The following is a 15,068-nucleotide window of genomic DNA, read 5'->3' on the forward strand; positions in this document are numbered from 1 at the left end:
GAACTAAAGTGGAATCGTTGGCTGAAGGAACCGGTGGTAAGTTTTCGAAACTATTTTTTTATTTAGGGAGTTAAGAAAAGTCGAAACCCTTATGGGTGGCTAGCATTTTGGACTAAGGGTTTTGTGCCTCCTTCTGTTTGGTAAGCGTTAGCGTGGACAAGAGCAAAGGGCTTGAAGACTAATTCGGTTGGCTCATCAGATCTAACCTATATTTCGGCAAAAGGTAAAGAACTCTGGGATCTAAGGCTGTGTTGGCTGAATATGGTAAGGGGTTAAATACATAGTTCATTTTCGATATTTAGATTGACGTGTTTGTAATCCAATTGTAGGCAGTTCGTGTGAGGATCTCGCCAACGTACCTGTGACATCCCAAAATTGACCATAGTCGGGATGTGGTTTTGGGACCACAAAACCGAGACACAAGAATAATTAATTACTATTTTCTATGTTTATTGTGCATGAACGCACATATGTGAAAATTTCGTGCCTTAATTTCGTCATTCGTAGGTGAAATTTATTAGAAAGGACTTATGTGAGGAAATTGAGAAATGTGCTAGGCTAATGCTAAAGTGGCCTATTGATACATATTAGAAAATGCTTGGACTTGCATGTCAAATTGCCAAATTTTCCTTATGGTGGCCAGCCAAGTTAGATTGATGATGGGCAATATATTTGTTTGCCTTAGATATTATAATAAGAAATTGGATTATGGGAGACAAACTAAAATAAAGAAAGGAATTAAAAGAAAGGGAATAAAATAAAAAAAAAAGTGTGTGGATGCCTCCCCCAATTTGCCGTGAATGGAGCAAAGAAAGAAAAAAAGAGAGCTTCATTTCCTTTGGTTCTCTCTTAGCGAATTGAAGAAAGAAAGGGGGAGGGGAGATTTCGGTCAACTTTAAGCTCAAAACAAGGTTAGTAATTCATGTTAGATTTTGAAATTTCAGCTTAATGAAAGTTGATTACTAAGTTCTTTAACTAGCCCATGTTAAAATTTTGGATTTGGGTGGTGCATGAAGTATTCGGCCATGGTAGATAGTGAAGGGAGTTGATTATTTTCTTTGTGTTAAATGAGTGATTGTGGATGGGTGAAGTGTGAGCTAGTTAAATATTCATATAGTTAGGTTGGATGATAGGAAGAAAAAAATCAGCTTGTGTATGTACACTAAGGCCGAATATGAAGTTGGAGATTTGTGGGAAATGTATGTGTCTTGAAGTGTTGGAATGGAGAGGATGCTTTAATTGTGTTATGAACAATTATGTGTTAGAAATTGTGATTTTGGGTTGACTAGGATTTTCGGCCATAGTGGTCATTGAGGATTAAGGTTATGTTTCATGCTAAACTTGATAAATCTTGGTGTATGGGTGTTTGAACTAAACTAATGATCAAATAGATGCATAAATACAAAGTAAGAAGAATCGGCTATTGTATGTAATATTATTGCGAATGTGAAAATACTATACTTGAGTAATGAATGTGATTGGATTATTGATAGTATGGTAATTGCATAAGGCTATTAGCGAATAGCTAAGAACGTAAGGTAGTAAGATAAAAATTTTACTATGTCGTTCCGTATGTCATAAGATCATTAAAATGTGGATACCAATATATGTACCAAAGCGGTTGAATGAGCTAATTTATTTGTTTAAGCTCAAGATCCTAAAGGAGAGGCGTCCAACAAGGGGAAATCGAAGATCATCGAGTAGCCGACTTGGAATTATTTACGAACACAAGGTAAGTCATTTAGCACATATGTTTGATATTGCTTAAATGATTGGAAAATCTATGCAATTGTGTTTAATGGAATGCTATATATATGTATAAATGAAATTGTATGTGTATGGAATGAGGATAATTGTTGAATGTAAAAGAAATAGTGGAATGTGTAGAAAGTTTGCTTTCGGCACTATGTGTCTTGAGTAATACGTGTGTATGGTGACGAGATTGGCACTAAGTGTGCGTGCTGGAAATATATGGCACTAAGTGTGCGTGCTGGAAATATATGGCACTAAGTGTGCGTGCTGGAAATATATGGCACTAAGTGTGCGTGCTGGAAATATTTGGCACTAAGTGTGCAAGCTGGAAAAATACTGACCTTGGGTGTGCGAGTTCGGAGGGTATGGCTTTGTGTGTGCGAGCTTAAATTACGTGGCACTAAGTGTGCGAAATCGAGTAGTAAGCACTGTGTGTGCGTACTCTATATATATGGAGGTGTGTCTCCATTGAATTGAGTATGGACAGCGGATCGGTAAGTACCTCGAGCTCATGACGAATAGAGAATACGTTCATGCTTGGGGTTGAATTTGGTAAGCCTTAAATCTATGTGATGATTGAAATTGTATGGTTGTGCTGGAAAATGAGTTAATGTGTAAAATGCTTGATTATCTTGTTGTGTAGAGTATGAAATGTGGATGTATGAATTGGTGCGAGATTGGACCGAAAGGTCCGAGGTATTATGGTATAGATTCGATATGGACGAGTACCTAGCCTCATTTGTTGTACATGTAGTAGTAACTTTATCGGTGGATTGATGAATGCTTATGACTTACTGAGTTGTAAACTCACTCAGTGTTTTCTTGTCACCCATTTTAGGTCTCTCGGACTCGTATTGTTTGCATGATCGGGACCGTCGTTGGAGTCATCACACCGGCTGAAATCTTGTGGTATTGTTTTTGTTGTTGAAGAACATTTGGCATGTATAGGCTATTATATTTTGTCGAATTGTGGGTTGTAAACTTTAAGCCATGTGAAAATGGCCTATGTGGTCGTCGAGTGGGATGCTAGAACCTATAGCCACGAGTCTAAGAAACTCAAATTTTGATAAGGTGGCCATAATTTGTGTCATGTATGATGGATGATTAAGGCCAAGGAAAAATTCATGAAATTGGCATAGTCTACTACAGTAACTGTTGCGGACAGCAGCAGTGAGATGAGATTGAAAAATCACTAAAAATAGTAGAAGTAGAATTAAATAGTGAGTAAATTATGGAACTGAACCTTGATGAATCTATTTTTATATGGATGAAACGAAACGACCATATGAGCAGTATACTGAGAAATATTAAAGTTCTCGTGAGACAGGGCCAGAACGGTTTCTGGGTCCCCTGTCGCGACTTTGAAAATTTACCATAAATTATCCAGAAAGAATTAGGAGTCATGCCTTATATGTACAGATTCCATTTTGAGTCTAGTTTCATTAGAAATAAACGGGACCAGTATTAAAGCCCTGTACAGAGAGATATTCAAGTTGTAACGCGCGAAGGTCAGAGCAGTCGATCCCTGTAACATGGGTGACTTTAACTAATAAACTGTACCAATTGGCCCAACCAAAAATTCTAAAAATAAATCCATAGATGGGTATATGAGTCTAAATTCATGGAAAATTTACGAAACCAGTTTCTGAGTTTTGAAACTCGAGATATGATTTTTAAGGCGACGGTGACGCAGTTTTCCAGCCTGACTGGTAATGTCAAATTGGTTGGTATCTTGAGAGGATTTGGCCGTTAACCCCTCGTGTCCGACACCGGCGTCGGTCACGAATTAGGGGTGTTACAGTACCATTCTAAATCAGGTGTGTATCGAACATCCTCTCATAGTTCAAATCGACAAAAGCCGAAATGACGAAAATCTGGCATTTCATGGGCTTGTGAGTGTGCGAGTGCTCACAAGACGTTTATAAATCATTAGATCTGAAATCGCAAAGTGGTAAGTTAGTCGTGTGTGAAATTTCATGCACTTTGGTAATTAGGCCTCTATAGACTAAAACTGGGCCCAATGGGCTTATGGGCCCATATGAGAAAAAAAGATAATAAAAAATAGGCAATAAGTATGTTCTGTTAGACTGTGGAATTGAAACTGCTTAAACCGGTAAACTGGTCATAAAACTTGAGTTAAATGGGCTTAAATGGCTAATGGACACTGTAGGGCTCATCAGGGGTTTTAGAGTCCAATGGCTAAAATTGTGAAATTGAGATAAATAAATTACTGCGATGACAAATGGGCTAGTAAGGACCATAACATTCATGAGAACCCTTAAAACTGAAAAAATTACTGAAATACCTTTATAGGTGGAAAGTTTACAGTTTTACTCCTGTAACACCCCAAACCCGGCCCAGACATTATGGCCGGATCCGACATGCCACATCGAAGCGTTCAAAACATTTCAGGTTGTTGTTCTAGAAAAAAACTTACTTAGTGTTTTAAAAGATAATTTCAATGCAGGTTAAAGTGAATGGAAGCTACGCACCAAGTAGGAAACCGGAAAAGAGGAGGTGAGCCCCTTGGACTACTTAAGTACCAAGCTCCCTTCGGATCCAATCCTAGACATGCACACCACCATTACCACACCTTAACGTCGTGTATATTTCTAGGAAACCAATTTGATTATGTCCTTTTTAGGAAAGGTGATTAATTTTGGAAAAATATTCTCATTGTGGAAGCTTTGCTTGTTGTCGTGTTATTTTGAAATCAATTACCATTTTTAAAAACGCGCCCTAATGCTATCCAAATTCAACAGTTAAATATAAATAATACCTAACTCAATAAAACATATAAAACCCATCAAAGAAAATAATTAAGTGGCCTTATTACATGTTAAAAACCCAAAACCTTAAACGTAAATAAAAAAATGTCCAATTCACCAGAATAAAATCAACTTACGTAGCGTGTGGCCACTCTGAATCCCTCACGCTCCAAGCCCACTATGGTTGGGGATTACTGCGTGGATGAAAAATAAAGGGGTGAGTTTGGGAAACTCGGTGTGTAAATTAACCCAACCATAGCCTATATCGGTTTAAACCACGAGAGAACAAAATAAGTTGGCCTTAGCCTGCAAGAAGTCGAGAATAAAGCCCATAGGCCCATAATGAACGTAAGATATTACATGTCTATGCAAAACCCAACCCATATCCAACCACCTGCACCCCCATACCAACCTTTCACCATGTGGGGAGACTACTCGACCCACCCAACCGCTACACACCACAGAAATATGCAGCATGGCTGCCAGAACAGATAATGTGATAGTGTCACCAGAACAGATAATTGTGGCAGAGCCACCAAAACAGATATATGTGGCAGTGACACCAGATCAGATAATTGTGGCATAGCCACCAGGACGCTTCCTCCATAATATAACCCATGTCCCCATGCAACAGATATACAATCATGGCATACATCATACAAAATTAAATCATCATGCTTTTCAGTCAAAAGTAACCCTAGGGATATAATGGTAATTTTGCACCTAGGGGTATATCAGAAATTTCCATACATAGGGGTATTCAAGTAATTTAACTATTCTTAGGGTTTTCATGCATAGCATAGCCATTTTCATATGACCAGAAACACTTACCGTACTTTCTTACCGAATTGGGTCCGTTGGCCCATTAACCCGTTTTTGGCCCGTTAAGCCCAAAATATCATTAATGCACGAAATTGCACGTACTATAGTTTTATCACTTTAGATTACCAAAAATATTAACCCACTTATCTTACGAGCATTCGCACACTTGCAAGTTCCCAAAATACCGACTTTTCGGCATTTCGGCTTTTCAGCTTTCGCCGATCTAATCTATGAGAGGGTGTCAGTTACACACCTGTTTGCGAAGATTCGTTGACGAGATCCACACACGAACTACCTACAATTATATTACTACCACGTTAATCTAACTACCGAAACGAACTACATATTAACCCCTTACTATATTCGGCCAATAACACCTTAGGCACTAGCAATCCTACCTTTGCTGGAATTAGCGACTAGATTTAGATCCCGTTCTTCCCCTTGTCCAAGCCCTTGATCAGCAGCCTCTAGATCACACTATCATCAAGATAAAATAGTTATCACAACCCCTTAGGGCTACAAGTCCAAAACGACAGCCTCCCTAACCTTTAGGGATTTCAGCTTTTTTTAAAATACGAAATAAAGACTAGGCAGAAAAGACTTACCACCGATTCCTTCCATCAGCAATACCTCTTAATCCCCACTTGATTCTGATGCAGTTTTAAGCCCTCAAATGATAGAAAAAGTCGAGCCTTCAGTGATCTCAATATTCGGCTAAGTCCTTAAGAGTGTGGAGTTTTTGGTTTTTTTTCCTTGCAACAGTGTAACGAAATATGAAATTGGAGCGTTTTGTTGTAGTCTTGTCGACAGAAGCTTGAAGTTTAGAGAACTAAAGAATCGGTCAAGAATGATGAAAAATATGAGAGAATTGGCTAGGAAAAATCGGCACAGAAGGAAATATGGCTTTCGGGATTTCAGCTTTTCTTATGGCAAATGGCTATGAAGGTTTAGGATCGTCTGAAGAAAAAGATGGAGATGAACAGGAGGATAGAAAGATTCGGCTATAGAGAAAAGAAGGAAAAGAAAATGTTAATAGAGAGAGGAGAAAAAGAAAAGAAGAGGAGAATAGTCAGGAAACATTACAACTTACCCCTAGTGCCGAATTTATACTGGCACTTAACCTAGCCGAAATTTGCCCCCTAAAGCACCCCTTGGCCGACTAACTCTTGCTCCTCAAGATTCCACCATTCGTCCAACATCGTTCTCCCTAATCAGCTCCTAAATCCTCTCCCTTATCAGCTCCTAAATCCTCTCCCTTATCAGCTCTCAAATCTTCTCCTGACAGCCTTTCACTTCAATTCCACTGCTTACCTTTTCTGTACATAAAAATTAATATCACTAATTTGCTTACCCTGCGACTCGAACCTTATCTCACCTTGGTCATCCACACGTCACCTCTAAAGCCCCCAAGTGGTGTCACATGCCAACTTACCACAGGCTTTCTTGTGTTTTATTTTAGCCAGTTAGTACTGAAAAGCCTAGCTAACCAGAACCTCTTTTCCCTATGGATTAAAATCACTTAAAATTACCAGGTTTTAGCTTAAGCTTGGGCCTTCTAGAGGCCCACTAACATAATTAAACCTACGCCAAACAGTCAAAACACAGGAATTTTAAAATTCATTGAAAACCACAGAAATCCCGAAAATCCTGAAAATTAGGGCGTTACAACTCTACCCTCCTTAAAGAAATTTCGTCCTCGAAATTTTACTTGATTCAAACAGATGAGGGTATTGTTGTTGCATCGCCTCTTCTATCTCCTACGTAGCTTCCTCTCCGCCATGATTACACCAAAGCACTTTCACTAATGGGACAGATTTCCTTCCGAGAACCTTAACATCTCGTGCCAATATCTACACAGGCTCCTCCTCAAAGGTCAAATCAGTCTGAACATCAATTTCTGCAACTGGCACGACATGAGCAGGGTCAGAACGATAATGCCTTAACATAGAGACGTGAAAAACATCGTGAATCCTGTCTCGCTCTGGAGGCAATTCCAATTGATAAGCCACTGGGCCTACTCGCTTCTAAACCTGATAGGGCCCAATGAACCGTGGACTCAGCTTGCCCTTCTTTCCAAACCTTAATATCTTCTTCCAAAGAGAAACCTTCAAGAAAACCATATCACCTACTGAGTACTCAATCTCCTTTCGCTTCAAATCTGCATACGACTTTTGACTATCAGAAGCTTCTTTTAACCGATCCCTAATTATTCTGACCTTATCCTCAGTATCAGCTACCAACTCTGGTCCAAGAACTTGTCTCTCTCCTAGTTCAGTCCAACAACTAGGGTACGACACCTTCGTCCATGCAGTGCTTCATATGGTGCCATTCAAATACTTGCCTGGTAACTGTTATTGTACGCAAATTTTGCCAACGGTAAGTAATCTTCCCAACTACCTCGAAAGTCAATCACGCATCCCCTCAACATGTCCTCTAGAATCTGAATAACCCTTTCAGACTGTCCATCAGTTTGGGGATGGAAAGCCGTACTAAAGTTCAATCGCGTTCCCAACGCCTCATGTAACTTTTTCCAAAATCGATATGTGAATCTGGGATCCCGGTCAGAGATAATCGACACTGGGACTCCATGAAGTCGCACAATCTCTGCCACATACAACTTGGCTAACTTTGGAAGTGAGAAGTCAGTACGCACCGGTATGAAATAGGCTGATTTGGTCAACCTATCCACAATCACCCACACCGAGTCTTTCTTCAATGGTGCCAAAGGGAACCCAATCACAAAGTCCATGGTTACCCTCTCCCACATCCAAAGTGGTATCTTCACCGGCTGTAACAGTCCAGAAGGTAATTGATGCTCAGCTTTCACTTGTTGGCATGTCATACATTTTCCTACAAACTCCGTTACTTCTCGTTTAAGTCTAGGCCACCAGTACAATTCTCGCAAGTCGTGATACAACTTATTCCCTCCAGGATGCATAGCACAAAGTCCCCCATGAGCTTCCTTCAATATTGCCTGCCTCAAGTCAAAGTCCTTCAGAACACAAATTCTTCCTCGGAAACACAGAACTGCTTCGCCATTTAACCCAAACTCAGAAGTTTCATCTTCCTTAACTTGTTGAAAACGAGTGACCAAAGACTCATCGTTCAACTGCTTTTCCTTAATCTAATCCATCCAGGTTGGCCTCACTTGCAACTCAGCAAACAGACTTCCATCATCATACAGACTCAGACGAGCAAACATTTCTCTCAGATCAAATACAGTTCTACGACTTAGAGCGTCGGCTACCACATTAGCCTTGCCTGGGTGATACTCGATCGAACAGTCATAATCCTTAAGCAACTCAATCCATCTCCTTTGCCTAAGGTTCAGCTCCTTCTGAGTCAACAAATACTTAAGACTCTTGTGGTCTGTGTATATAATACACCTCTCCCCGTACAAGTAATGTCTCCAAATCTTATGTGCAAATATCACTGCCGCCAACTCCAAATCATGAGTAAGATAGTTCCCCTCGTGAGGCTTAAGCTGTCGTGATGCATATGCAACCACCTTACCCTCTTGCATTAACACGTAGCCCAAACCTACATGTGATGTGTCACTGTACACAGTAAAATCCTTCCTAGACTCCGGCTGAATTAACACAGGTGCTTCAGTCAAAACTTTCTTCAACTTCTCAAAAGCCTCCTGCTACTTCTCAGTCCATACAAACAGTGCTCCTTTCCTTATGAGTTTTTTCAAAGGTGCTGCCATCACAGAAAAACCTTCCACAAACCTTCTGTAGTATCCTGCCAATCCTAGGAAACTCCGTATTTTCGACACTGACCTAGGCGGCTTCCACTCCAAAATTGCTTCAATCTTTCGAGGGTCCACCTTAATCCCCTCAGCAGAGACCACATGACCTAAGAAGGTTACCTCCCTCAACCAGAATTCACACATGCTGAACTTCGCATAAAGTTCCTTCTCCCTTAACACTTGTAGCACTATACGGAGATGCTCATCATGCCTCACTTCCGTTTCAGAATATACCAGGATATCGTCAATAAAGACGGCTACAAACTGATCCAAAATGGTTGGAACACACGATTCATCAGATCCATAAATACTGCAGGAGCGTTCGTCAGTCCAAATTGCATAACCAGAAACTCGTAATGACCATACCGAGTCCTAAATGCCATTTTATGGATATCTGCCTCCTTGACCCTTAGTTGATGATATCCAAATCGAAGGTCGATCTTGGAAAATACAGACGCTCCTCTAAGCTGGTCGAATAGATCGTCAATCCTTGGCAATGGATACTTATTCTTAATCGTCAGTTTGTTCAACTGGTGATAATCGATGCACATCCACATCGTACCATCCTTCTTTTTCATGAATAGCACCGGTGCTCCCCATGGAGACACACTTGGCCTAATAAAACCCCTATCCAACAACTCCTGAATTTGTGCCTTTAACTCCACTAACTCTTTCGGTACCATCCTATATGGTGCGATGGACACGGGCGCCGTTCCAGGCAACAAGTCGATTCCAAACTCAACTTTCCGGTTCAGAGGCAATCTTCAAAGCTCCTCCGAAAAAACATCTTGGAACTCTTTTACGGTCCTGAGCTTAACCACTGTCAGACTCTCTTCCTCCGACTAACTTACAAATGCCAAATAGGCCTCACAACCTTTCTGAATCCACTTTTCGGCTCTTAATGCCAACACCACATTGGACAAATAATCCCTTCGCTCACCTATTACCATAACCTCCTCATCCTCCATGGTCCGTAAGATCATTCGTTTAGCAGCACAATCTAAAGTCACCTTATGCTTAACAAGCCAGTCCATTCCCAGAATAAGATCAAACTCTCCGAACGGTAACTCCATCAGATCTCCAAGGAAAATCCTACCTTGAGTTTCTAAGGGTACTTCCCTATATAGTTTGTCTACCCTAACCGAGTGACCCAAAGGACTTAGCATAGATACCCCACTTACAATCTTCTCAGAGTGCACACCCAACAACCCAGATATGGCACATGCAACATCGGAATAAGTAGATCCAACACCAAAGCAGTATACGGTATGCTAGAGACCAAAAACATACCTGTTATGACGTCAAGTACGTCGCCCTTCTCTCGACGACGAGCTGCATACACCAACGCTGGCTGTCGAGCTTCAGCATTTCCGACACCCTTGCTAGGTGCCCCTCGACCTCGACCATTTCCATTTCCATTCCTACCTTGCCCACGTCCTCTCGGTGGTTATGGTCTACCTCTCATGGTTTGAGCAACCCTCTGTACAGCTACCTGAGCCTGATCAGCTCTCTGAGGATAGTCCTTAACTCTATGCTCCATAGATCCGCATAAAAAACAAGCACCGGAACATTTCCTACACTCGCCTAAATGTGCCTTACCACAGTCTCCACAGATTGGTGGTCTAACCACATTCATCGGCTCTACTCGACATTCCTATTATACCACCTGAGGGCCCTGAATCCCTCCGAAAACGGTTTTGATCCTTCTCCTGATTCTGCTTTTCAGCACGCTTAACCTCCTCAGCTATCTTTGCCTTCTCCACCAGGACCGCAAAGTCCTGCTTCCTCTGCGGAGCAATCAACACCCTCAGGTCATCCCTAAGACCATCCTCGAAGTGCACACTTCGCTCATATTCCGTAGCGACTATGCCCACGGCATACCGGCTCAGCCTTACAAACTCGGCCTCGTACTCAGCAACTGTTTTACCTCCTTGCACCAGATTCAAGAATTCCTTTCTGCGAGCGTCCACATAACTTGCCCCAACGTACTTCCCTTTAAAGGCTGTCTTAAACAGTTCCCAAGTTACCCTATCAGCTGGGGTCCATTCTCTCACAGTGAGCCACCACTGATAGGCCTCGTCTCGCAGCAATGATACGGCTCCTTTCAACCGCTCCACCAAAGCGGTCCAAGTAAATCCATAATCCGTTCCGTGGCCTCCAACCAATATTTCGCCACATTCGGGGCTACACCAGACACACCTTTAAAGATTTCTGCTCCGTTAGCCCGAAGTCGTTCAGAAATAGATCCCCAAATTTCGTTGCCTGTACTTGCCCCAGCAACACTTTCTAGAACCCGAAGCATTGCCTGTGACAGGGCATCATCCCCGACACTACGATCATGAGATTCCACCTCCGTTGTCGGTGGTACCAGTGCATCCGCCGCTGACATATGTCTCGAAGACGAAGATCTCGCTCGAGCACTTCCTCGGCCCCGTCCACGGCCTCTTCCATGAGCGGCTCTTGTACTCATATCGTATTATCTGATTTATGAAATTTTATGCATTAATTCAATATTCTTGTGTTTATTACATATGTTTTATGAATCAGACAGTAATTCAGAGTTTTTTTTTGCCGAATCAAAATCAAGGTACAGTTTCAGTCTCTTATCAAATTTTCCTATGGTTTCAGTATCATCCTATCTAGAGTATCCTAGTGGAATTTCAGTACAGACAGATAATTAAAAAAATATTTAGAGAAGTTCAGAGTAATACTTACAGGCTTGGGCCAGAGATTTGGAATGCCACCTTTCAAAGATCTAAATTTTGAAAAATCGAGTTTTTTTCGAAAACCTTTGTTTTTGTAAACCCTTCCACAGCCGAGTTGTTGTAACCAAGCTTTGATACCACTAAATGTAACACCCCAAACTCGGCCCAGACATTATGGCTGGATCCGACATGCCACATCGAAGCGTTCAAAACATTTCAGGTTGTTGTTCTAGAAAAAAACTTACTTAGTGTTTTAAAAGATAATTTCAATGCAGGTTAAAGTGAATGGAAGCTGCGCACCAGGTAGGAAACCAGAAAAGAGGAGGCGAGTCCCTCGGACTGCTTAAGTACCAAGCTCCCTTCGGATCCAATCCTAGACATGCACACCGCCATTACTACACCTTAACGTCGTGTATATTTCTAGGAAACCAATTTGATTAAGTCCTTTTTAGGAGAAGTGATTAATTTTGGAAAAATATTCTCATTGTGGAAGCTTTGCTTATTGTCGTGTTATTTTGAAATCAATTACCGTTTTTGAAAACGTGCCCTAATGCTATCCAAATTCAACAGTTAAATATAAATAATACCTAACTCAATAAAACATATGAAACCCATCAAAGAAAATAATTAAGTGGCCTTATTACATTTTAAAAACCCAAAACCTTAAACGCAAATAAAAAAATATCCAATTCACCAGAATAAAATCAACTTGCAGAACGCGTGGCCACTCCGAATCCCTCACAGCTCCAAGCCCACTATGGTTGGGGATTACCTGCATGGATGAAAAATAAAGGGGTGAGTTTGGGGAAACTCAGTGTGTAAATTAACCCAACCATAGCCTATATCGGTTTAAACCACAGAGAACAAAATAAGTTGGCCTTAGCCCAGAACAGAAGTCAAAATAAAGCCCATAGGCCCATAACAGAACAGAACAGATATTACATGTCTATACAAAACCCAACCCATATCCAACCACCTACACCCCCATACCAACCTTTCACCATGCGGGGAGACTACTCGACCCACCCAACCGCTACACGCCACAGAAATATGCAGCATGGCTGCCAGAACAGATAATGTGACATGTCACCAGAACAGATAATTGTGGCAGAGCCACCAGAACAGATATATGTGGTAGTGCCACCAGATCAGATAATTGTGGCATAGCCACCAGGACGTTTCCTCCATAATATAACCCATGTCCCCATGCAACAGATATACAATCATGGCATACATCATACAGAATTAAATCATCATGCTTTTCAGTCAAAAGTAACCCTAGGGGTATAATGGTAATTTTGCACGTAGTGGTATATCAGAAACTTCCACAAATAGGGGTATTCAAGTAATTTAACTATTCTTAAGGTTTTCATGCATAGCATAGCCATTTTCATACGACCAGAAACACTTACCGCGTTTTCTTACTAAATTGGGCCCGTTGGCCCATTAACCCATTTTCAGCCCGTTAAGCCCAAAATATCATTAATGCACGAAATTGTACGTATTGCAGTTTTATCACTTTAGATTACCAAAAATATTAACCCACTTATCTTACGAGTATTCGCATACTCACAAGTTCCCAAAATAGTGGTTTTTCGGCATTTTGGCATTTCAGCATTTCGGCTTTCGCCAATCTAGTCTATGAGAGGGTGTCAGTTACACACCTGTTTACGATGATTCATTGACGAGATACACACACGAACTACCTAAAATTATATTACTACCACATTAATCTAACTACCGAAATGAACTACATATTAACCCCTTACCCTATTCGGCCAATAACACCTTAGGCACTAGCAATCCTACCTTTGCCGGAATTAGCGACTAGATTTAGATCCCGTTGTTCCCCTTGTCCAAGCCCTTGATCAGCAGCCTCTAGATCACACTATCATCAAGATAAAGCAGTTATCACAACCCCTTAGGGCTACAAGTCTAAAAAGACAGCCTTTCTAACCTTTAGAGATTTTGGCTTTTTCTAAAATACGAAATAAAGACTAGGTTGAAAAGACTTACCACTGATTCCTTCCGTCAACAATACCTCTTAATCCCCACTCGATTCTGATGCAGCTCTAAGCCCTCAAATGATAGCAAAAGTCCAGCCTTCAGTGATCTCAATATTCGGCTAAGTCCTTAGGAGTGTGGAGTTTTTGGTTTTTTTTTCCTTGCAATAGTGTAACGAAAGATGAAATAGGAGGGTTTTGCTGTGGCCTTGTCGACAGAAGCTTGAGGTTTAGAGAACTAAAGAATCGGTCAAGAATGATGAAAAAGATAAGAGAATTGGCTAGGAGAAATCGGCACAGAAGGAACTATGGCTTTCGAGATTTCGGCTTTTCTTATGGCAAATGGCTATGAAGGTTTAGGATCATCTAAAGAAAAAGATGGAGGTGAACAGGAGGATAGAAAGATTCGGCTATAGAGAAAAGAAGGAAAAGAAAAGGTTGATGGAGGGAGGAGAAAAAGAAAAGAAGAAGAGAATAGTCAGGAAGCGGTACAACTAACCCCTAGTGCTGAATTTATACTGGCACTTAACCTAGCCGAAATTTGCCCCCCTAAAGCACCCCTTGGCCGGCCACCTCTTTCTCCTCAAGAGTCCACCATTCGGCCAACACCGTTCTCCCTAATCATCTCCTAAATCCTTTCCCTTATCAGCTCTTAAATCCTCTCCTGATAGCCTTTCACTTCAATTCCACTGCTTACCTTTTCTGTACATAAAAATTAATATCACTAATTTGCTTACACTACGACTCGAACCTTAGCTCACCTTGGTCATCCACACGCCACCTCTAAAGCCCCCAAGTGGCGTCACATGCCAACTTACCACAGGCTTTCTTGTGTTTTATTTTACCCAGTTAATACTTAAAAGCCTGGCTAACTAGAACCTCTTTTCCCTATGGATTAAAATCAGTTAAAATTACCAGGTTTTAGCTTAAGCTTGGTCCTTCTAGAGGCCCACTAACATAATTAAACCTACGCCAAACAGTCAAAACACAGGAATTTTAAAATTCGTTGAAAGCCACAGAAATCCCGAAAATCCCAAAAATTGGACTGTTACAACTCCAAGGAGCAAAATTACTGATATACCCCTAGGTTAAGGTTGACCTAAATGCATGTTTGACTATTACTATTTACTAAATGACATGTTATTATTATCTGATGCATGGGACTGGGTTATTGATGGAGGAAGTACTGAAAGTGGCTTGACCACGTACTAGAGACTTTGCCTCAACTTACTAATATCTGAGCAGCAATGCTGCAACTGTGGAGTGT

Source organism: Gossypium arboreum, chromosome 13, assembly GCF_025698485.1.
Source record: "Gossypium arboreum isolate Shixiya-1 chromosome 13, ASM2569848v2, whole genome shotgun sequence".
NCBI lineage: Eukaryota > Viridiplantae > Streptophyta > Magnoliopsida > Malvales > Malvaceae > Gossypium > Gossypium arboreum.